General features: G+C 31.2%; 1 protein-coding gene across 1 annotated transcript in view; it reads right to left on the bottom strand.

Annotated features, from left to right (window-relative positions):
- LOC145305382 (uncharacterized) overlaps positions 1–23534 on the bottom strand; it is a 153751-nt gene that overhangs the window by 88483 nt on the left and 41734 nt on the right. Inside the window, exon 2 of the mRNA XM_080147000.1 lies at positions 7777–7830. The gene's annotated coding sequence lies outside the window, so the exon portion shown is untranslated. The remainder of the gene's footprint in view (positions 1–7776; positions 7831–23534) is intronic.

Genomic DNA, 23534 nt, shown 5'->3' with positions numbered 1-23534 from the left:
ACACGCACGCACACACACACACATTAAATAAAACCTATAGAATTTCACACATAATAAAAATGTAATTTTAATTGGTTTTAAAACAGGGAGAGAGAAGAATTTGGACTTTAGATTCTACTAGTCCTAAAGTTCTTTCATTTTTAGCTCAAAAACTTTGAGCTTTCATCAAATCTTGAATACTTTTTAAAAAATAGAGGAAACTTTTCGACGAATAATTTGGGCTTACTTCAATTTATCGTCTATTGTCTTATCCCTGAATATTGACCTATAGAGCTTCTCCGCTCCGTTATCACCTCATGTCTAAAACTTAAAAAAAATTCCTTTTATAAGCTTAAGATATATATTTCCTACCCCCCCCCCCCCCCCCATACATTAAACATTTATCTTTACCTTTGTTAAAAACTTTGGGAACTCTTATCTAATCTTGATTGGTTGGCATAAAATATCTAAACTTTTTAACCAATCATTTAGCTGCACAAATTAAACGTCCTTTGGCTTATCCCTTAAGATCCCTTGCTAGAGCTCTTAATACAGGAAAGGGGACGGTGGTTCAAATACAAATCAAGAGGAAACTACCAAAAATCTGTCAATAGTTGATAGATCACGTTTGGCTTCTTAATTTTTAACAATTTAACACTGAAAAAGGAAAATTTTCGGTCAAAAGAAATTTTCTAAAAATCAGTTGGATGCAGAAAAAAAGTTAAGAAATAATAATCAAGAAAAGCCAGGGGAGGGAGGGGGCATTGGACTATAAATTATGCCAGTACCCAAGATTTTATAAACATATTATCTCATTTTTTGGCTTAAAAACTTTGAGTACTTCTTATATTTCTTGATTGGTCTAAGCTAGTTTTAATCTGCATAATATGTTAATGTTTTTATAAAATAGGGATGTACATATATTATTCGTTCATTGTCTTATCCCTATGGCAAAACATTGTAGCAAATAAAACTGGAATTTTGAAACAAAAAATTAAATATGGATATCAAGTAGTATAACTACACAGTTAAAACTGTGGACATTGTTTTTACATGAATTTTCAAAAATTATGTCGACTATAAATCTATAATACAAAATAGAACGATGACTATCTGTCTGATTTATAACTATTTTCTTGGGTGGTTGGACACCCCTAAACCTCCAAAAAATGAAAAATACCCCCTCACCAAATTTTTTTTTAAATTTTCTTTAAAATCTAAAACACGAAAAATTTGTTTGATCAAAACTCTTTTGGAAAAGCCCCTAGAGGCTAGACATAACAAAAATATCTATCAATTTTCAATTACCTTAATAAAAAGATGACATAATATTATCGACATAGTAAATAATGACACCAAAGAAAAAATTAAATATAAAACACTTTAACGGGAGAGGGGGGGGGGGAAGGAATATTATTTATCGTCAATTGCCCTAACCCTGATCTTCACTAATAAGGGCAATTTTACAGGGTTAGGGGTCAATTGTCTGTAAGTTACGCTAATACCGAAAGTTTTATATACTTATTCTCATTCTTTGGCTATATGAATAAATGTAAAGGGTAATTTTGTTAATCATCATTGGGGTTCAATTAATCGTCCATTAAATTATCTCTTAAGATTCATAATGCTATCTCCAAATTATTTTACCAATGAGAAAATTTTTTTTAAAAATGGGGATTTTTGTTCTGGATCCTTGTATCCCTGTGACTAATTGGCACCCATAACGCATCCCTGTCAAGCCTAATATGCAAGTGTCAGGTTTGAACCTGTCAAAACTTTTGGGATGGCCTGGGAATTCTATCAAATAGGGATAATTAGTGAGTGCAAGAGAGAGTGAGAGAGAGAGAGAGAGAGAGAGAGAGAGAGAGAGAGAGAGAGAGAGAGAGAGAGAGAGAGAGAGAGAGAGAGAGAGCATGATAAGATAATGGGCGATAAAATGATGTAAATCCCCATTGAGCAAGAACAAAATTACCCCTTAAGTAGATTATAATTAATGGTTAAAAAGTTTAAACACTGCTAGTATGAAACAACCAATCACTAAAATTAATAAAAGATTTTGAGCTAACGAATTAGAAGACAGGTTCATTAAACCTTGGGTGTAAGTACAATTTCAGTCCAATGTCAACTCCCCCCCTCCCTGCATGGGTAATTTGTAAATTTTAAATTTCTTATAACGTTAATACTTCATAAAGAAAATGATACTTAACAGTATGAAAAACAAGGATGACAACATTCATAAAAGCTAAGTTCAACAAAGCATAAATAAGACTAGAGTATGTGAATATAAATACTTATAGAGATGCTACGCTTATATTACTGTGTCTTATCGAACTAGGAATAACAATAACATAAATTAAATTCTTACTCGCTTAAATCAAACTTCCTATTGGTGATTGTACCTCATTTTTACAAAAATCCTCTTGCAAAATTTGAAACATATACGATATAAACTATAAGTTTGATAGACAGACATATAGACAAACGGACACATCTAAATGTAGAAAAGCTTCGCTATTAAAAATGATCGTTAATTTTGAGTTAAAATGACCAAAGCCTGATGAAATATGAGCTATATATATGTTTCATTAAAACTACAAATAGTTATAAAGCTTGTTTGTCACTTAAAATCTCGCTAACCACTGCAAAGATCCATTTTTTTACTGAAAATCTTCAGATGTGAAGCTCCCCCTCCCACATCCCTTGAAAAAAGCCCCGAGGGGCGCAGCAATTATTACTATCAAATTATTTAGAGGAAAAAAACATTTTACTGCAAAAGCCTAAAAATTGCCTTACAATGAGAATAAGTTCCATTAAAATGAGAAACAATAAACAAACATACATACAAACATCCAGTTACTGTATTATGTAAGATTAGAGAAACGCCCTGTCCAAATGTCGATTATGGTATGTTAGAAAATGATCTCTAATATTAGGGATTATTTCTGATCATCATTTCTCTTCCAGGCCTATATAGGACACGGACATATTTTAATGAAATTTGAATCATGTTTTGTTTGTATGGCATTGGAACAAGTACAGTTACGTCCAATAGTAGTAAAGCACATTGTAAGGGCAAAAGAGTGAGATAGAGAAACAGAGAGAAATCGAGAGAGAGAGAGAGAGAGAGAAAGAGATAGATAGATAGATAGATAGATAGAGAGAGAGAGAGAGAGAGAGAGAGAGAGAGAAATAAAGTTATATGAAATAAGAGAGAACCGAATATAGAGCAGCATTACAAAAAACAGAAAGAAGTACAGAACAGACGGACGGAATGACAGACATGATCACATATAAAGTAGAATCATTGCTAAAAATAAACTACAATACATTTGGGGACTTTTATCAACTTTCTTTAAAAATACTGCCGTTAATTTCCCATCCCCAAAGTTTTTAAAGTAGCAAAGCTACAATACAAGTCTGACGTAGCTGTAGGTATTATCAGCATACAACAATAGAGAGAGAGATAGAACGAAATAAAGAGATTGATGGATAGTAAGAAAGAGATAGCGAGATTTCTATCAGGGATAGTAAGATTGCGAAATATGTAGATAGAAAAAATTTTGATTAAAGAAAGATAGACAGCCAGGTTTGCTTCTGAAGTACACCCGCAACTAAAAACTCAAAAAAGCTTTTGCTAACTTTGATGATTTGAAAAAATGAAAAATCATTTTTTAACTTTTTTGACACAGATACTAATTATGGAAAATTTATAATCAGCTTATACCAAATCATAAAGAGAGAGGGGACAATAGCAAAAAATTAATCCGAAAAACATTCTTATCGATGTAAAATCTACCAAAAGAAGCAAATTATACATTGGAATATTGAATTTTGGAAGGGATAAGACAATGGATGATAAATTGCGGTACATATCTAAGAATGATAAACAAAATTATCCCTTCTTCAAACTATTGGTACAAAAGTTGGCACTAAAGATTGGACTAACTAATGGAGATCTAATAAAAGTACCAATTTTTAAGTCACAGAATGATAGAGTTGAATTAAAAACTTTGGGTACCAGCCACATTTTTGTCTTTTTACGAATTATAGAATGACTATAGGCAGAAAGGATAATACACCAATCTTTATATGAGGCTTAATTAGCAAGTTTATGGCTATTTTTTGGTCAAACTAATTAGCATTTTCCTTGTTAGAATATAAACTGATTAATTCATATGTTTTTTGTTGTAATAAATTACTTTTATTCATTGCTTTCTTTTTGAGGGAAAAGTTTTAAACAAGGACGACTAAGTTAAATAGTATTGTATTTTTTGGATGGTTGGTTTTAAAATATTTGTAACTTTATCAAGTACAGTGCCTCTCTGTGTAAGAAATAAATTAGATTTTTTTGTGATTTCACTTGGAAGGGTGGTGGTACCCTCCTCCAAAATAGTTAAAAACCTTCCCAGGACCTATGAGAAGCTACCTTGTAAAGTAGAATCATATCGGTTGAGCGGTTAGCGAGATCCTTCAGTACAAACATACAAACACACTGACAAACATCCTGTTACTTTAGTATAAAGATGATTGGTCCGAAATTTTCAATCTTTAAAAGGGACAATTTTGTTTATCATATTTGGGGGATGTACAACAATGTACCATCCATTGTCTTATCTCAAAGATCCCTGTGCCTTTATAATAATAAGGACGTATATTGAAAAAGAGAAAGATATTGTTTCAGTACAGACACATAGACAGACATGGTAACTTATAGAGTTGCTTCACCACTTACAATTATTTCATAGTTTTCGTCTCATAAATAAAATACTAAATATATTAGATTACAAATAATCTTTAAATCAGACATAATTTAAGTCTGTCTCGTTTCTATGTCTATGTCTGACTGTTTGTTTGTCTGTCTGTTAAGGGATTTAGAAAATATCTTTTTAATTTGGAGATATTAAGTTACATGGCTTATATGGTCTTATTTCAACAGATTTGTCAAACGGAAAGCTTCTCTACAAATTATATTACCCGTTCAAAAGAAATGTTTTTTGTTTGTCCATTAAGATTTCGCTGCCCAATATAGACTGATTTAGTTCTGTATTTAAGCGCAGCTTAACATAGTACCAGGATGGTTTTAGTCTGTTTCTCTATCCCTAGATTTTAATGAGTCAGTACAATATGAAGAAAGTTGTGACGTACCACCCAAAAAAACATTTGACTGACAGAAAAGCTTTGGCAATGCGATATTTAGAGCGGAGAGTACATCAGAATTTAAATAATACTTGCATCCAAAGTTTTTCGAACAAGCTCTCTCAGTTAGTGCTGGCTTTAAATTTTAGGTTGAATTATTAATTCATTGGTTGGATTAAACTGGCAGTTTTTCACTCTATGATTTTAATCTATAGAAGGGGTAATTATTTTTATCATCATTGGGAATGTAAATGAATTTATCGTCCATTTCCTATCCCTCAATATCTGTGGGTTTCTTGTAGATTTCATGTCATTTTTTACTTTTTATTTTTGGAATATATCTCCCTAAATTATTTTGGGCGAAGGAGAGAAATTTTTAATTCTACAAAAAGCATTAAAATAATCTGTTTATACTTTCCTTACACATTTGAACCTCCCCCCCCCCCTTTTTTCAACTTTCAACTGGGTCCTTTAATATCAGCCAATGGCATCTGAAATACAAACACAGCCAAGTCACTACAAAAATGCAGAAAACAATTTGCTAGCAGACAAAAAAATTTCACAAACCCCACAACTTGGGCCAGGTAGTTGTCTGGGTTATACATCTATACTTATACATTTATTGATATAATAACATATATACGATTTAGGGCGGGCCAATAAAGGGGTACTATATACCAAAACGGGAATTCAAACCCCTATCTGTTAATTGAGGCACCTCTATTAGAAAGACAATTATTTGCCAAAAGATGATTGCACGGCTTTACTCATAATTTGTGTTTACATAAATAGCGCACCAATTTCTTATACTATTTGGTAAATATTTGTTATCAATGTAACTGGAATATGGTTAAGAAGGTAAAATTTCAGTCCACACCACTTCATTTACTGTAAATAGTCGACAAAAAAATTAATGTTGTTTCAGTAGAGAACTTTTATTTGACACCATTAGTTAAAGGGTGTTTAAAAAAAAACCAATCGCTTCACTCTTTTCAATATAAACCCTACAGTTTTAGTCAAAAACTAACATAAAATGACCCAAATCATGTCCAAGTAATGACAATGAGAAAACACTATTGAATTTTGATTTCTACTAACCTCTTTTGAGCACTACAGCTCGAGTCCTAGCCCTTGTGGAGAATTTTTCCTTACATGGAGATTAGAATTCAACGAATCGTCTTAAGTACTTAAAATTATGTAGTTAGAACCCATAATGTTTAGAATTTTTCATGGGGCATGTCAAGAGCTTTCTATAGACACTTTAACCAGGTTTCTAGCTCAATCCTAGCCAATTTGGGATTAAAAAGACAGACCCATCAAACATTTAGACATGACAGGTCTCTCTAGTTCTTGATGTTTGACAGATCTTTCTTTTTGATGTCAAAATGGCTAGGATTGTGTTAGAAACCTGATTAAGGTGTCTATAGAAAGCTCTTGACATGCCCCATGAAAAATTCTAAACATTATGGGTTCTAACTACAAGATTTTAAGTACTTAAGACTGTTTGTTCTTTTTTTAAAAAGACAGTGCAGTCATATCTCAATGTTTGATGGGTCTGTCTTTTTGATGCCCAATTGGCAAGGATTGAGTCAGAAATCTGGTTAAGACGTCTATAGAAAGGTCTTTATATGCCCCATCAAAAACTCAATACATTATGGGGTCTATCTAAAAGATTTCAAGTACTTTAAGACAGTTTATTCTTTTTTAAAACAGACAAAACTGTCTTAATTTGTAATAAAATATGCACTCTTGATGTAGAGAAAAATTTTCCACAAGGGCTAGGACTCGAACTGTAGTGCTCAGGAGAGATGAGTAAAATCAAAATTCATTAGTGTTTTCTCATTGTCATTGTTTGGACATGATTTCGGTCATTTTTTGTTAGTTTTTGACCAAAACTGTAGGATTTATAATGAAAAGAGTGAAGCGATTGGTTTTTTTTTAAACACCCTTTATAAGTTTTATAGCGCTGTTATTAGGATTCGCAATTTATGAGTTATACCAGATTACACTTGCCAAATTTTTATGACCATACATTTAAGAATGACCAGAAGAAAGAGGTGTGTATTCACTTTCGCGTATTATTATTACATCCGCATTGTGTTTCATTTTCGCTAAAAAGATACAATACCAATTTATCAGAGATGTCGCAGTTCAAAGCGACTTGATATTAATGATATTGTGATAACGATGATTTAATTGTATGATATCTTTGCGAAAGTTAATGCTTACCAAAGAAATAGAAATATAGAGAGACAATTTTGGAGGTGGGTAGACAATAACGTCATAAAGTAGCGAAGCTAAATGATGTATTAGTTACGTACGTCTTACAAAGAGTTCGTCAGGATAAGTTAGGATTAAGTATCTACACAGTCTAAATTTATGAAATATCTGTGTTTGCGTTTTTTAGTAATTTGCTGTACTTTTTTCAAATATAACCATCACAGCGGTTTATTTGATGTAGTTTATTTCGATGTATTGAAAAGCACCATTTATGAGTGGGATTTTAAATGAAAGGGAAAGGCCAATGAAAAGTTTTTTTCAGGGAGGAAGGGAATATTGGACTGTAAATTACGCTTGCCCAAAGTTATATCACAATGTTATCTAAATTGTTGGCAAAAAAAAGTTGGGTACTACATTGTTGAAATGAAATAAAGAACTTACCTTAATAATGATCTTTGTATGGTAGCTTCCTAAGGGTTTTGTTTTCTAACAAACCTAAAAAATATATCTTTTATTAATTACCTATCTCTCTTCTTTTACATTTTTCTCTCCTTCAACACTTTCTTATTTTATTTATCTATCATTCTTTTTTTCTTTTCTTCCAACTCTCTCTCTCATTTTCCTTCTCCCTATCGCTTACCAACTCTCTCCTTTTCTCTCTCTCTCTTCTAGCTACCTTTTTTCTCCTTTTTGTGTCCATAAAATCTATCTATTTATTTAAATTTCTACATCTATATCAAATTACAATATCCTTGGTTTTTAACCAGAGCGTAATAATTTATTAATTTTTAAACATTGTTTTATTTTGATTTAATGCTTTTAAGAGCACAGCTAATCTACAATTTAAATATAACATTAGTTTTTTTGTGTAAGGATATATTGTTGATAGTTTTTTTTTAATTGCTCCGTCTACATGAAACTGTAATTAAACAGTCCATAATACTCTATAATAATAGTTTTGACTCTACAGAATTTACTCAGTCTAATCTAATATAATCTGTGAAGATAAGACAAAATTACCACTCCTATAGATTATAATTATTGTTTAAAAAGTTTGGACACTGCTAGATTGCATCAACCAAGTTCCAATAAATTTAAAGTTTCAATAAGACACATGAGATAAAAGTGTTTTAAAGCTTTGGGTACACGTATTTTTTAAAGTCCAATGCCTCCTCCTTACCTGTAACGATGGACATGATATTCTTTGTTTATGTTTAATCTACATATATAAATACAAGTTTGCATTCACTTTCTTATATCTTATCTTTTTAGTTGACTCATCATTAGATCGTAGGGACATCTTAAAAGGACATAAAATGGCCAAAATCCTGCCAAGGGTTCCTATAAAGTTTACCGGAAATAGTAAAATAATTAATTAGGTCAATAAAAAAATTTAAACAAAAAAAAATTTACTACTTTAAATTATAGTAATCGCAAAAAAAGAACGTAATTCCAAATGAGTTAAAAAGTAGTTATTTGTAGTGTAATCATTTGCATTTCTTCTGATATGCCGCATATGCGTAGATAAAAGCACACCCTTTCATAAATCAAGTAAAAACAAATTTACTTAATTACTAAAACGCTTAAAATTTCTATCTATATTAATGTATATTTTATGATTTCTTGCTTATTAAAGGTAGAGGCTTATGACAGTTTTTATTGATATATGAAACACGGAAGGAAAAGATATTAGACTGTAAATTTTACTGGTCCCCAAAGACTTACAAACGCATTCTCTAGCTTAAATTCTTTGAGACTTATTCGATTTTTATTTGGTTTAACAAACTAGACGTGTCCCAAGCTATTTTAAAAATAATTTTAATTTAAAATAGGGGTAATTTTGTTAACTATAATTGTGAGTGAATATAAATTTATGGTCTGTAGTCTTATGACTTAATATTTTTGTTCTTATTATTCATTTCAAGCTGACATTTTTCAAGACAAACATATTGAAATAGAAGAGTGTATCTTTAAACACAAATAAATTTCTATCTACTGTCTTTATTTTTTAAGTAGCAAAGATACACTACAAATTGTTTATGTTGATTTGTTAGTCAAGGGTTTTAAAATTGTATTCTAGCATAAACATGTAAATGCCTAAAAAAGAAACTAGATATTTTCAAGGTGGTTGATTTATCCTCCCCCTCCCAAAACATCTATTTTTGATTAAGATAAAAATGTTGGAATTGAGATTTTTTTTGTGGTCATTTTCTCGCTCCCTTCCCCCTCACCTTTATATAAAACCTCCCCTTGACCAAAACTAAACCTTAAGCGATTAGTCTGCCCGTTTACTAGATCTTAGAGGTCAGATTGGCTGAAATCCTACTACTTTATAATAAATCAATCATTTATTTCATATCAAAATCAAGACTACAACTGTACATAAACATTCTTGTTTTCATACATAGTTTTGGTATATCGGTTTACCACATAGCAAAATCATTTTAAAAGGTTTTAAATCTATGTTAAATTTATTTTATTACATGTGTTTAAATGTAAATGATCTTATGTGAGGGGAGAGGGGATGCCCTTGAATAACACCTCACCACCATTATTACCAAGCATTCCAGACGTTTTCGAGATAATAAAGGACAAACAAAGCTACATCCAGATACTTTAATGAAAACTATAAAAGTAATCAAAGATATGGAAGTCAAAAATATAATTTTTCTGTTTTATTTTTTTCTTTCCAGTATGAAATTCTGCCATTGTTACTTTAAGAAATATGCCGAGATACTAAATTAGGAGAAAAAATATTCTTTCCCCCAATGATTTTGTATGTAAAATATCTACTTTCGTAGCATTTAGATAGAAAAAATGGCGTAGATTATTTTAATCTTCATTATCCTTTCCCTCCCAGCATATTAAGATTTATTTTTAGCTACACGACAAATTATAGAAAAGCTTCACTTTTACTAAGAGCAAAAACGCCTATTTTTAGAAAGACCTTTTTAGTGATTTTGTTAAGTTTTGAATAAAATGATAAATTGCTTAAATTAGCTTTTGTTTCAATATTCAATATACTAGCTTACTCAAGGGCGTGCGCGTTTTTTACTTCAGGGGGGGTTCAAAAACCCCAATAAAGGAAAAACTGTTAAAATGTATTAGTGATCTTGCGGGATAAGACAATGGACGATAAATTGATGTGTATCACCAAACAAAGTTACCTCCTCTTTAAATTATAATAATCGGTGGAAAAGTTTGGACACTGTTATTTGGCACTAACCAATAAGAATTCAAAACAGTCCCTAATATTTTTTTTGTGATCAAATAAAGGAACGTGTTTATAAAACGTCAAGGACCAGTAATATTCATACTCAAATGTACCTCCCTCTTTACATGGCTTACAAGATAACATTGCGTAGTGACGAACGAACAGACTTACACTAAGTGTATAAATGCTAAAGTCTAAAGTTCAAGTCAACCGTCTAAAGTAACAACCAACACACTAACTTTAAATAAAATAAAATATAAATTTAAGGCTTTTAAAATAATTAGCATACTTTTAAATGGCAATTGGATTAAGTTTCATTCATAAAGATATTATTTTTCAACATAAAATAAATGTCTAAAACGCCAGGGCATTCAGAAATTAACACCTACCAAACAACCATATTCCTTAATGCAAAATAGCCTAAAACATGCCCAGAATCTAAACGGAAGCACCACAAAAAGTACACCAATCGATCCTACCGTTTATGATTTCTTATTGAAATCATAGTTATAGTTTAGGAGTCTATATAATTATGTTTCTCGTATTCATTCGAATCCGGTGGATAGGAACCGGTTCTCATCCATACGAAAAAACTATGTCTAGCATCGTATTATATCCAGCTTTCTACGAAGTACAATCATAAGATTAAAACCATTTTTGTTAGCTAAAAAACTGGTTTTAATCTTATAATTGTACATTCTATATCCGCGGAAAGCCGTTTATAATACGATTCGAGAAATAACTATTCTCGTATTCATTCGAATCCGGTGGATAGGAACCGGTTTTCATCCATACGAAAAAACTATGTCTAGCACCGAATTATATCCAGCTTTCTACGAATATAAAAATGTACAATCATAAGATTATAACTATTATATTTTTTTAATGTTAAATTTCAGATGTCTCTTTATTTAGTCGTTAAAGTTACCACATTAAATGTGAAACAAGAAAGATTGCGTTTAATATTTGCGTAGCTTATAAAATAATATTAAGAGAGAGAAAGAGAGGGAGGATAGTGAACAAAATAATGTCACGTCTCCCGGTCTCACGCCGTCATGCGTCAGGTTGGAGGGGTGACACAAATAAATAGATAAAAAATAGTAAATCTTTTTATTATAGCGAATTAAATTTAAATCTTGAGAGCATCGCTTTTATCTTATAGTGAAAAATAGTAAATCAAATTGCGGAAACTGAGATCTAAAATTTGCGTCACCCTTCCAATATGACGCATGACCGCTCCGACCGCGAGACGTGGCATTACTACTTGGTACCCTATCAGAGGGAGATAGTTAGAGAAACTGGGGGAGAGGGAGAAAAAAGAGATAGATAGAGAGAAAGAGAAAGCAAAAGAGAGAGATTGAAAGAGAGACAAATAGAAAAAACAGAAACGGAAAGATAGGGAAAGGGAGCGAGAGCAAAAAAGAGATACAACAGATAGATAGAGAAAGAGAGAGAGAGAGCGAAAGCAAAAAAGAGATACACAAGATAGATAGATAGATTGAGAAAATGAGAAAGATGTGATGGAAGATGTAAACATAGAAAGAAATATATATAGATAGAGAGAGATAGAAAGAGATTGATGGACGTACAGACTGACCCTTGTAGGGTTGCTGCACTACTGAAAGCGTATTTCATTAAAAGTATTATCTCTAAAAATTTCCAGGTGTTTTAAAAATCTATAGTTTTTTAGCTCTCGATGAAAAGGCAAATTTCTCTGTATTTTAAAACTTAAATGGAACAAAAAGTCAGGAATTTGACATTTTTTCTCAAAAACAAATGACGAAAACAACATATTAGATTAAATTGTAAAATGTGCTTTTGGGGGCGTTTATGGCTTTATATTTGAAGAGGCAAAAATATAGCTTAAAACAATCAGATTCTCGGGACAATTTTTTATAAATAGTACAATCAAACCAAGGATTTATGTAAAGCTCCCCAAAATGAAGAACTCAATCAGTTGTATGGTTTACGAGATCTTAACTTACAAACAAAAAAATTATTACCAATTTTCATGTAAAAATCGTTATCGTCCCTGTACAACTATTTATATTTATCAGTTAACACCTCCCTCCCCAAGGAGAACTGAAACAAAAAACTTGCCTTAATTAAAAATTAAATTCAATGAAGGGGTATAATTTGAACAAAAATATGAACGAGAACATATTTATACAATGGAATTTTTAAGCAGAAAGGTTTTTAATTTCAGAGGAGACTCTAACCATATAGGGGCCCAATTTACTTGGATCGAAGTATCTCTGAAGGCTCTCTAAGCCCTTGATTAACTTAACCTGATCTAAAACAAGATTTACAAAAAAAATTTAAAGTTTGTTTTGGTCTTTATGTAATTTGAGGAAATCACTTCTTTTAATAAAATAGGTATTATGTCTGTCTGTCTTTTTATCCGCTAAGGTATTGCTAACCGTTAAACCGAAGGATTTTAAGGGAAGCGTTTTTAGTCCTGGGCAGGTTTTTATCTATTTTTTAAAGGTATGGTTTAGCTGCTAGTTATATTATAAAGTAGCTGCACATAATTTAAAAATCTTCAAATTTCTTGAAAGCCGCTTTAAACAGTTTTTGAAAAACAAATAATATAATAGGAAGACAAAGAGTTTTTTTAATATTTTTGTCTGTTACATTCTTATGATCATCTTTGGGAATATTATCCCCTGTTTTGTCAGGCACGTGAATCAAAAAAGGTTAAAAACTCCTTTTTAAAGTATAATGATCAAATTTAATGACCGTTTAATTTTAAATTTCCTACTTTTTATAAAAAAAGATTTTATGCTTGTAGGCAACGCTACTCTAAACTTTTAGAAATTCTATAGAAAAAGATTAGATGTATGTCTGTCTGTTTGTCTCTTAATTCCAACTAACCTACTAACAGATTTTTAAAATTATCATTTTAGAGAAAATGGCTAATTTAAAATCTTAGTCAACCCCTCTCCCCCCCCCCCCCACATTAAAAAAATTTTGGGGGTTAAAAATATGAATCATCTTCCCGTAGACGTTGAAGGCTCATTTTAAACATCTTTAAAAGCAATAGGATGTCTGTCTTGGAATGCCTGTTAACAACATAAAAAGAGATTACGAGGGTAGAAAAATCTAACTGGAGAGAGCTTAATTCCATCTGCTATAAACCAATCCTTACAATCCTAATTTAAACTACAGCATATAATAATGATATATTTTATACAGTTTAAATCTGTATGAAAAATAGATCATACAAAAGCAGATCCTAAAGTGTATCAATCCCAGTAGCGTGACAGTACAGTATTAGACTAAAAAAGCTGTAATTCTACAGTTATACTATGCTTTAAGGCTATTTTCAGAACCCCGCAAGGGAAGTTAATTTCCTTTTTTATCCTAACCTCTTTCCTCATTCGTTGTTGAATAAAAGATATTTTTAAGATTGTGTGCGTGTGTATTTGTGTGTGATGTATAGTACATATTTCTTTTTTATCTCTTATTCTTTTAATTATCTTTTTATCTCTCTTTCTTTTCATTTGTCATTTTTTCATCCATCTACGTATACTACCCTCTCTCTCTTTTTCTATCTATCTTTTTAGATCTAAATGGTTTGCTATACTACCTATAATATAAAATAAGTAAGTATTTTTTGTCTAAGTCTAAAGTACTCAGAAAGTGCTGGTTCGATGTCTTGGAGTAGTTTTATGCTAGTTCCAATCCTTACCTATAAGCGAGGTGCGAAGCATGTTTTACAAAAACAATTTTCTTCGACTCTTTATCTTTCTACTACCCTATTTACATAAGCATAATAGAATTGTTCTATTCATTCAAAACATTTATTTCAAATTAAATTGATACTTTTTATTCTAAACTAAAAAATTTGTTAATTGTAACTGTGTACCTGTCCAATAAGATCTCGGAAACGGTTGGATTAAGTGTTCCGCCATGAATCTAAAGGGATAAGACAATGGCCGATGAATTGATGTACATCCCAAATGATGATAAATAAAAATTACCTCTTCTGTATATTACAATTGATGGTTAAAACGTTTAAATACTTAATTTAATGATAATCAGAATTCACAAAAAGTCCCCAAAGTGTTAAAGCCAACGAATAAGAAAACGCTGTTCTACACTTTAGGAGCTAGTTTAATAAACCCTCACCCAAAAAATCTTCTTTAAAGTTAGAGAAGCTTAGGGTTATGGCTGGGGGGGAAGGCATTAGTTAAATTAATAAACTAATTAATTAGCTGGCGAAGTCTCCCAGCGGGGATGTAAATTAGCGCTCATTTAACTAATTTGGTGTCAAGGATGTTCCGGCCATTATACCACACATTTTAATATTCATATAATTAATCAAATTGACGATTTAATAATGAATTTATCAATATGTACTTTTAGTAATGTTTTTTTTGGTGGTACAAATCAATAAAGTTAGGACTTCCATAAAAAGTTATTGCAATCAAAGGAATGGTTAGTTGGTCTGTTTAACTGTTAAAGGAACAACAATGCCAAGTTTAAACTCGACGGGCCAATTCTAACAAGAATTATTATTATTATTATTTATCTGTTACGGACTGACTACTGACTGCCTTCACTATTTATAGAAAATTTTCGCATTTTAAGACAAATTTTAACTGGCGAACATTTTAGTGAATTCCAAATGTAATGATTTTAAAAATACATCTTTATAATATAAACGACGTAATTATTCAGCCTCCCCCCTCTTCCGACCCCCCCCCCCCATAAAAAATGTCCACAATTTTATAAAAAAGTGGGACAAAATGCTTCAAATTTATTGGTATGCTTGAAACAAAAAATATTTTCCCCTTTCGCTTATTTATAGTGAATCTAGACCTCACTTCGTCACACTAAAGACATTAAAAAAAATACATACTTCTGCTATGTCAAACAAGACCCTATTTAAAGATGTATGTGCATTTGAAAACTCTACAGATTTATTAGTTAACGAGATTTTTATTGGCAAACAAGTCAAAATAAATATTGCTTTATCAAATAGGGTAGTAGCCCTATTTTTACCATGCAAAGTTAAGACTTTCTGACAAAGGTTTTCTATGATATTTATTAACTTTGTTTGATAAAATTTGATTTTTAAATGGCCTGTGTGAAAAATATGGCGTGCCTTCACTACCGCATATGATCATATTTGCACAACTTTTCTTATTTGTAGAAAGCAGGAATCAAAAGGATTAAGACAATGGCCGATAAATTGATGTAAATCCCCAATGATGCACAAAATTAAAATTAGTGGTTGACATGTTGGATCACTCAACTTGAACTAGCAAACAGAAGTTGTTGAGCTAACGAATAAGAAAACGTTATTGTAAAACTATAAAGAATAGGACAATAGAAGTAAATACGTTTGTTCTAAATAAGTAAATTATTGGAGAAGAGGCAGTTTGTGCTGTAATAACAATACGCGGTTCTGGTGAATTATGTAAAATGTGCGGAAGTGAAAACACACTGAAAAATATATGATATGTTAAACCCGTCATGACACGTTCACAGTACGATTCTATAGTCCTCATGTTTAGATAAATGACAGAACATTAACGAGGAAGCCCAGCTTTATATTCTACTTTAATTAATAATGGATTTATTCATACTAGACCCAGCCTTTAATGTGGAAAAATTATGATATATTGATCATATAATATTTGATCTTGCCCACGGATCTTAAGAGATAGGCCAATGGAGGATAAATTGATGTACATCCCCATTGATGTTAAACAAAATTGCCCTTTCTGTAGTTATTATCATTGGCTAAGAAATTTAGACACATATACTTTAAACAAACTAATCAAAGTTAATAGAAAGTACCCTATGTTTTCAAGCCAACAAATGAGATCCACCATTTTTTAATTTTTGGGAAACAATCATGATTTTCTCTCTAATGTCCCTTCCCTTCCTGGATCTGGCTAAAGATACATACAGCGATAGGACAAAGAAAACAAGAATAATTAATCTAAATATAAACGAAGCTGTTGGAATTGAAAGCAAAACACATGGACATGCATCAAGCTAATTTTTCACATTATTTAATTCAGATTTGCCTTTGTACTTTTTAAACTTCCATAAAATCTAATACTACAGGGTTTCTGTCACTCAGTATCTTTAAATTTATTTTTTTTTCGTATAAAGTAGTAAGTTTTTTTTTGCTTAAAACTAAAATTCTTAAAAAACATTGATCTGAATGGGTTATCATTTTAGGAAAGCTTTATAACTGTCTTGTGGTGGTTTCAGACTATTTACCTGACTTACCCCACACTCCACTGCACACTGAGGGCGAAGCTATTAGAGATGCATCAAATTTATAAAACTAACATCCTTTCTAACGGTATTTTTAAGGTAATAATTTTGTTTATTAAAAATGTTAATGAATACTTTTAAAAGGAACATGAAAGACAGTTTACTGATTGTAATTTTCTTAATAACACTTATTAGTATTTTTGGATCTTGGACAAAGTAGCTTCGGACAAAGTAGCTCCGGACAAAGTAGCTTCGGACAAAGTAGCTTCCGGACAAAGTAGCTTCCGGACAAAGTAGCTTCCGGACATTTACTTAAGAAAAGTAGCTTCCTTAGAAAAATAGAAAAAACCTCCTAAACGACAAACCTTCTAATGCGACATCTTTTAAGGGATCTTGGACAAAGTAGCTTCGGACAAAGTAGCTTCGGACAAAGTAGCTTCGGACAAAGTAGCTTCAGGACAAAGTAGCTTCCGGACAAAGTAGCTTCAGGACATTTACTTAAGAAAAGTAGCTTCCTTAGAAAAATAGAAAAAACCTCCTAAACGACAAACCTCCTAATGCGACATCTTTTAAGTAAAACCCCCTAAAAACTTTTCAAGTGATATCACATTTATTAAGTGTGAGGTAAAGGTCGATATTTTTAATGCAAGGTTGTATCGGGTTCGAAACCATGCCGTTGGGTAGCCAACACAGACTTTGGGACAACTGTCGGACGGATTTGTAAATTTCACCCTGTAGACAAAGTTATTCAAGAAAGAAATTTCGGTTTTGAATTTCGTCCCTGTGTGTTTTATCGCCATATTGGATTTTATTGTTCAACTTTTTTAACAGCAGTGGTGGATTTTATCCTTAAATTTGGAAGATTTTTTTTTAAATTTTAGGACGTTTTACTTAAGAAATGTCTACACAGAAAGAGAGACATAGAAAAAGGCATAAAGACAGACATGAAGACAGACAAATAGACAGACAAAATGACAGACAGAAAGGCGGACAGAAATTGTAAAAATTTTTAAAAATGTTAAAACGAATTAAAAATTATAAAAAAAATCACCGAACCCTTTTTAGTAAAATCCACGATCCACTTTTTGTTAAAATTGTTAAAGTTTTGTCTTTCAATAAAATTAGAAGTTACATAGGTTAGGTTAGGTTAGGTTATAGGCAAGGGGGCCGAGCGCCCGCGGCTAGGCAGGCCAGGGGGCCGAGCGCTGCGGCCATAACCTTTATTACTATTAGAAGCTACTTTTCTTAAGTAAATGTCCGGAAGCTACTTTGTCCGGAAGCTACTTTGTCCGAAGCTACTTTGTCCGAAGCTACTTTGTCCGAAGCTACTTTGTCCAAGATCCGTATTTTTGTTCGATTAGCCACTAATATTATTTTCCAAAATTTGTACATACCTAAAATAAAATAATACATGAAAATTAACATTTAAACAGAATGACAATATACAAAAGTAGCTTTGAATAATAAACGTTAAAATCCCCTTAACTACTGAAGATATCGAGTTCTCCTTCTTAGGAGGCTTCATATTGGACCCTAGGTGGTATTAGATTGTTTTTGGATGGTTTTAGGCCATTTTACAACCCTACCTTCATAAAATTCTTTGGTTATCACTTTTCTATTTGTAGAAAAATGTATTCCCCCGAAGTACCCTGTAAACGGGAAATTCTTATCATTTGTAGGAATCCTCACTAAAAAATTAAGAACACAAAATTGCTGTACATATTTATGACATAATTTATGGCGACCATAATGTTTTAAAATCTGTCATTTTTGTTTAAAGACAAATTTGAAGAAGAATATTATTATAAAATTACTTCATACATATCATAATTAGGAAAACAGGATAATTACATTAATAAATATTAAGCTTTTCAATATATTCTATTATATGAAGAAGTAAGATATTTTGTTTTTGATTATGGTCTTGGTATGGTTTTAGGTCATTTTCATGCCCTTTCCTTCTCTCTGACCACTAGTGTACTAAAAATAAAGAAAAATTTGAAAAGTATCGAAACAAACGAAAGCATATCTATTTCAATCTACAAATGGCAGTATTTTACACTGTAAAAAGTAAATGGGGGGGGGGGGGGGGTGAATTATTTTTTCTTCCATTGCATTGTTTCAACCATGAACCGGCATAGCTAGGCAATCTCATTTAAAAATGACATTGAAATTTTTTCTCATCTAAACGTACTAACCAAGTTCAAACTATAGACTTGTAAATAGAGGGTAAAAACAGCTAAAATTATAAGTAAGTTGTTTAGCCGGCCAAGGAAGGGAGGGGACATTGGACAGAAAATGAAACCAGTACCCAAAGTTTTATAAATTTACTCTCTCATGCATTGGCTTAAAAAGTTTAACTACTTTTATTAGATCTTGATTCAGTTTGGTTGATTCAAACTAACAGTGTTTAAACTTTTCCACCACTAATTTAAATCTAATAGTGGATTAATTTTGTTTATAACCAATGGAGAGAGGTACATTAATTTATCTATTTAGTGATTTTGATGTTTTACAATACATTTAACCCTCTATTCAAGATATCTCTATTAGCATTTTCAATTACAATTACATAAAATTAATTTCTTCATACAACACAAAAAACAAGGTTGACAACTTCCATAAAAACAAAGCTCACTAACCAATTAAAGATTTCCATTGCCAAGTTTCAGGACAATCAGACTTTTTTTTCATGCCTAAATGGAAAAAAACCTGACTGTCTATTTTAAACTGACATAAAGACCCTAATTATAGAAAACCTTGCATTTATAATGAGTATGGTTACCGTTGCCATAAACTTTTCAGCATTTGGAAAATATTAAAATTAAAATTAATGCGACTAATCTGTATAGAAAACGCATTGCGTAATTTTAAAAAAGTAAAAAAAAATAAGTAAATTGCTTCACTGTTTAATAGTTGAAATGCACGTTACTTAATAAACACACACAGGCACAAATAAACAAACAAAAATGAACTATTACTATAATATTGAATAATGATTAAATAATTAATTAGTTTAAAATAGTTTCTATTTCCACTTTAAATTATTTTGGTAAATTCTCTCAAAGAATAAAATAAAACGCTTCGCGCCGATTTTTTTCAACTCTATTTTCTTTGTAGTTAGCAATAACAGCAGAAAATGAAATCAATAATACAAATTTCTACTGTCAGACAAGTTTCTTGCAAAAGGGTTTGGGAAATCTGAAAGATTGACATTTTTAGTGATTTCTTAAAGGGAGTGTAAAAGTAAAAATTTCTCATCTGATTATCAAATCTTAATATTTTCTAAGCACATTTCACTAAACTGATCAACCAAAAACGTACTATTTTCAAAAATGTGCAGGAATAATGCCTTGATTTTATGGTATTTTGGGAGGGAAAAAGGAAAAGACAGGGAAAATCTGAACGTTTTTGTTTCTTATAATGTTTGTAGGGATACTTAACTTGTCATATATAGTTGAAAAAATTTACTTACTGTTAAGGATTTATTTTATTATATGATGTTAAGGTTTGATAATCTGATGAGCAATTTTCTCGTTTACAGTCCCTTTAACATTGAGCTAAACTTTAAATCAAATTCATGGAAATTACTGTCTTGTTTCATATAGTTACGCAATAATGTAACAGAAAACATAAAAAATCTAAAAAACTTAAAACAAAAAGATTTTATTTTTATAAAGTTTAATATACAGAATTGTCCTACAGGGAAGGGATATAACAACTAGGTAAAGTTTTTTCGGTGAAAAAAAATAATTTTAATGTTTTATATTGATTACATAATTATATGATTAAAGTGATAAAATTAAAAAATGGCAAACAACTTTGGTAGACATTTTTTTCTACCTTTGATATATCCCTTAAAACCTTGGTTTTAGATTATTTTAAAAGTTATGCATTTATTTTCGCATAAGTTATATTTTGTGGTACCGCAATCTATTACGTTCATTAGATGATAAAAAGTCTAAATACAGAGCTCTTAAATGCTATGAGGGCAGCCGCTATTTACTTTGTAAATTAGTAGTGTGTCTTTTTAAGAATAAGAAACATTACGAAGTTGTAATATACCATGCGGAATTGATATCAGACCATTTAAAAATTGTCAAATGTCTAAACAATGGATACAATTTCCCATAACTCTTTTTCTAATACAGTGTCATTTTATCAAGAAGGAAGGGGACATTAGACTGAAAATTATACTGGTACCCAAAGTTGGCCTTTTAAAACATTTGGAACATATTGGTTTGAACTAGCTGTGTCCATGTCCAAACTATAATCTTCATGTTCAAATGGGTATTTTGGTTTATCAAAAATTGGATGTACTGTACTTAAAATTATCGTTCGTTCATTGTCTTATCTCTTTAAATCCATGAACTTTACATGGAATAGAGGGAAAGACCAATGAATGCAACATTAATCTAGAATTATTTCTTTCTGCAAATCTCTACAACCTTCCAAAGACAGTTATACTTATTGAAAATAAATATATTGAAATTGTCTCCATCAGCGGTTCTCTCTCTCAGGGCATCTGGACCACATTTTTTTGTAAAAAGAACCTAATTTTGATGCTTATTAAGGTTAGGTTAAGTTAAATTAAAGATAGAAGAGCCCCGCAGGTAATAAATATAAAAAATATAAAAACTTTTAGTAAATGTCACACATCCTTTTTGACTAGTGAAATAATTTTCCAAAAATATTAAACATATTTTATAAGGGTATAGATCAATTTATCTTCCATTACCCAATCATTGCATATCTTCCTAATCCCATGTCAAGAAAAAGTGTGCCTTAAATTTCGCATTCATAAAAGAGAAAATAACAACAAATAGGATGAGTTGCTTTATGATGAAAGGAAACGAAGGGTTAATACCATTTTGTGCTGTCGTAATAATATGCAGTTGTGTGCTTTTATACAGAGATCTAAAGGGATAGGACAATGGCCGATAAATTGATGTACATATTTAATTGAAGTCACACAAAATTACCCCTTCTGTAGATTAAAATGTTTGGAATGTTTGAACAATGAACTAGTTAAACCAACCAATCAAAATTAAGTAATTGAACTGGGGACTGGAGTAATAAACAGCCTATTGTCCCCCCTCTCTCTAGCTTTGCTAATGTGATACATGTGCTGAAGTGAAATTACACCGTCTCAAAAGGTTTGTTAATCAGATAACAATCTTTTTATCTTAGATAGACGTTGAGAATTATTTTTAAGATTTATACTTTTAGATAAGTATCCAGTAAGGACGATCATTTATGTAAACTATCCTATAATGTAAAGTATGTAAAGGTTTTTATTGTCTGAAGATTAAGTTTCGATAATAACTGAACCGAAGGGCTCTCGAATTGAGAGAAGTTTAACATGGGTCCCAGGCTATCTTATTTTAAGTCTTGGGGTAGTTTTAGGCTATTTTTCAATTTGCTAATACGGTGTCCCTACATGCTAGAGGCGCATCCACTAGTATGATATATAAAACAAGTGATCATAGTTTCTTCAAACGCCATGGACACAAATTATAGTGACACACAACACTCTCTTTGCTCTAATCAAACGACCTTTGTCTGTAAGTACTATAAAACAAATTAAAACCTTTAGGGATGGCTAAACAACGTATAGCCAGTCATTATTTAGTAGGCCCAAAGCATTATCGTGCACAGGGTTTTATCAGGGGGGTGAAAAAAAGAAAAGGCAATTATTCCTAATGTCTTGTTTTGTTGTGGTGTAGTCACACTCCTTCTGCACGCTCATATTTGCAAGTGCAGACAACCAACGCCTTAATTGTACGATCATTGTGTAAAAGTAAACACTTTGTACTTTTGGTAAATGTACAAATATCAAAAATTATTCTGACGAATGAAGCGGATAACATGATTTTTGGAAAGTATCCAAAATAACGCACAGATTAATTTCTCAAATTACCAAAGGAAAATTTAATAGATAGACCCAAGGAATCTTGGATAGGACACTGGATAATAAAATAATCTCATCCCCTTCAACCCCCCAAAACAAACAAAACTTTTTCTTCTCGTAAATTAAAAAGTTGGGGAGATATATTACTGTCTTCAATTGTCTTCTTGACCAAATTAAACCTATCAAATGCTTAAACTTTTTAAAAGGGCAAAGAGGGAAGTTTAATAAATAATCCATTTGATAGAGAGCAAGGGGACATTAAACTGTAATTTATGCTGGTTTTGTAAAAATGCTCCTTCAATTGTTGGACTAAACTTTTAGGGTAGTTATATTAAACCTTGATTAATTGGTTCAAACTTGCAGAATCAGATATCAAACTTTTCAACCAATAATTATAATCTAAAGAAAGGGTGTTATTATCTTATCCATTCAGATCTATGGATTCTAATAAATTTTGATTATTTTCTTTGTTGAAACTATCCATAGCATGCTATTGTACAAGTGTATGCACAAAATTAAAGGACAAAATTTAACACTGTAAGTAATGTTTGTTTAGCTACATTTTACTTTTTTTATTTGTCTCTGTTTACGAGATCATAATATACAAACAGAGACAAATATCCTATTTCTTTTTTATAGGATATAAAGGTATTCATACTGATAATCAATTATAGCATCATAACTACTGCTAATTGCTTGTCTCTGCCATTTTCTATATTTATAAGGACAAAAAAGCTTTGTTTTTTCATCGAAAAAAATTAAGTCTGACATATCTTTTTGAATAAAACCTCAAAAAATGTTTAAAATTCTAAAATTTCCCTAAGTATGTTAATGTAT

This window comes from Acartia tonsa, chromosome 14 (assembly GCF_053477335.1).
Source record: "Acartia tonsa isolate MP-2025a chromosome 14, ASM5347733v1, whole genome shotgun sequence".
In the NCBI taxonomy this organism is placed as follows: domain Eukaryota; kingdom Metazoa; phylum Arthropoda; class Copepoda; order Calanoida; family Acartiidae; genus Acartia; species Acartia tonsa.
The sequence above is the reverse complement of the archived record's forward strand: the minus strand, read 5'-3'. Positions and strand labels throughout refer to the sequence as shown.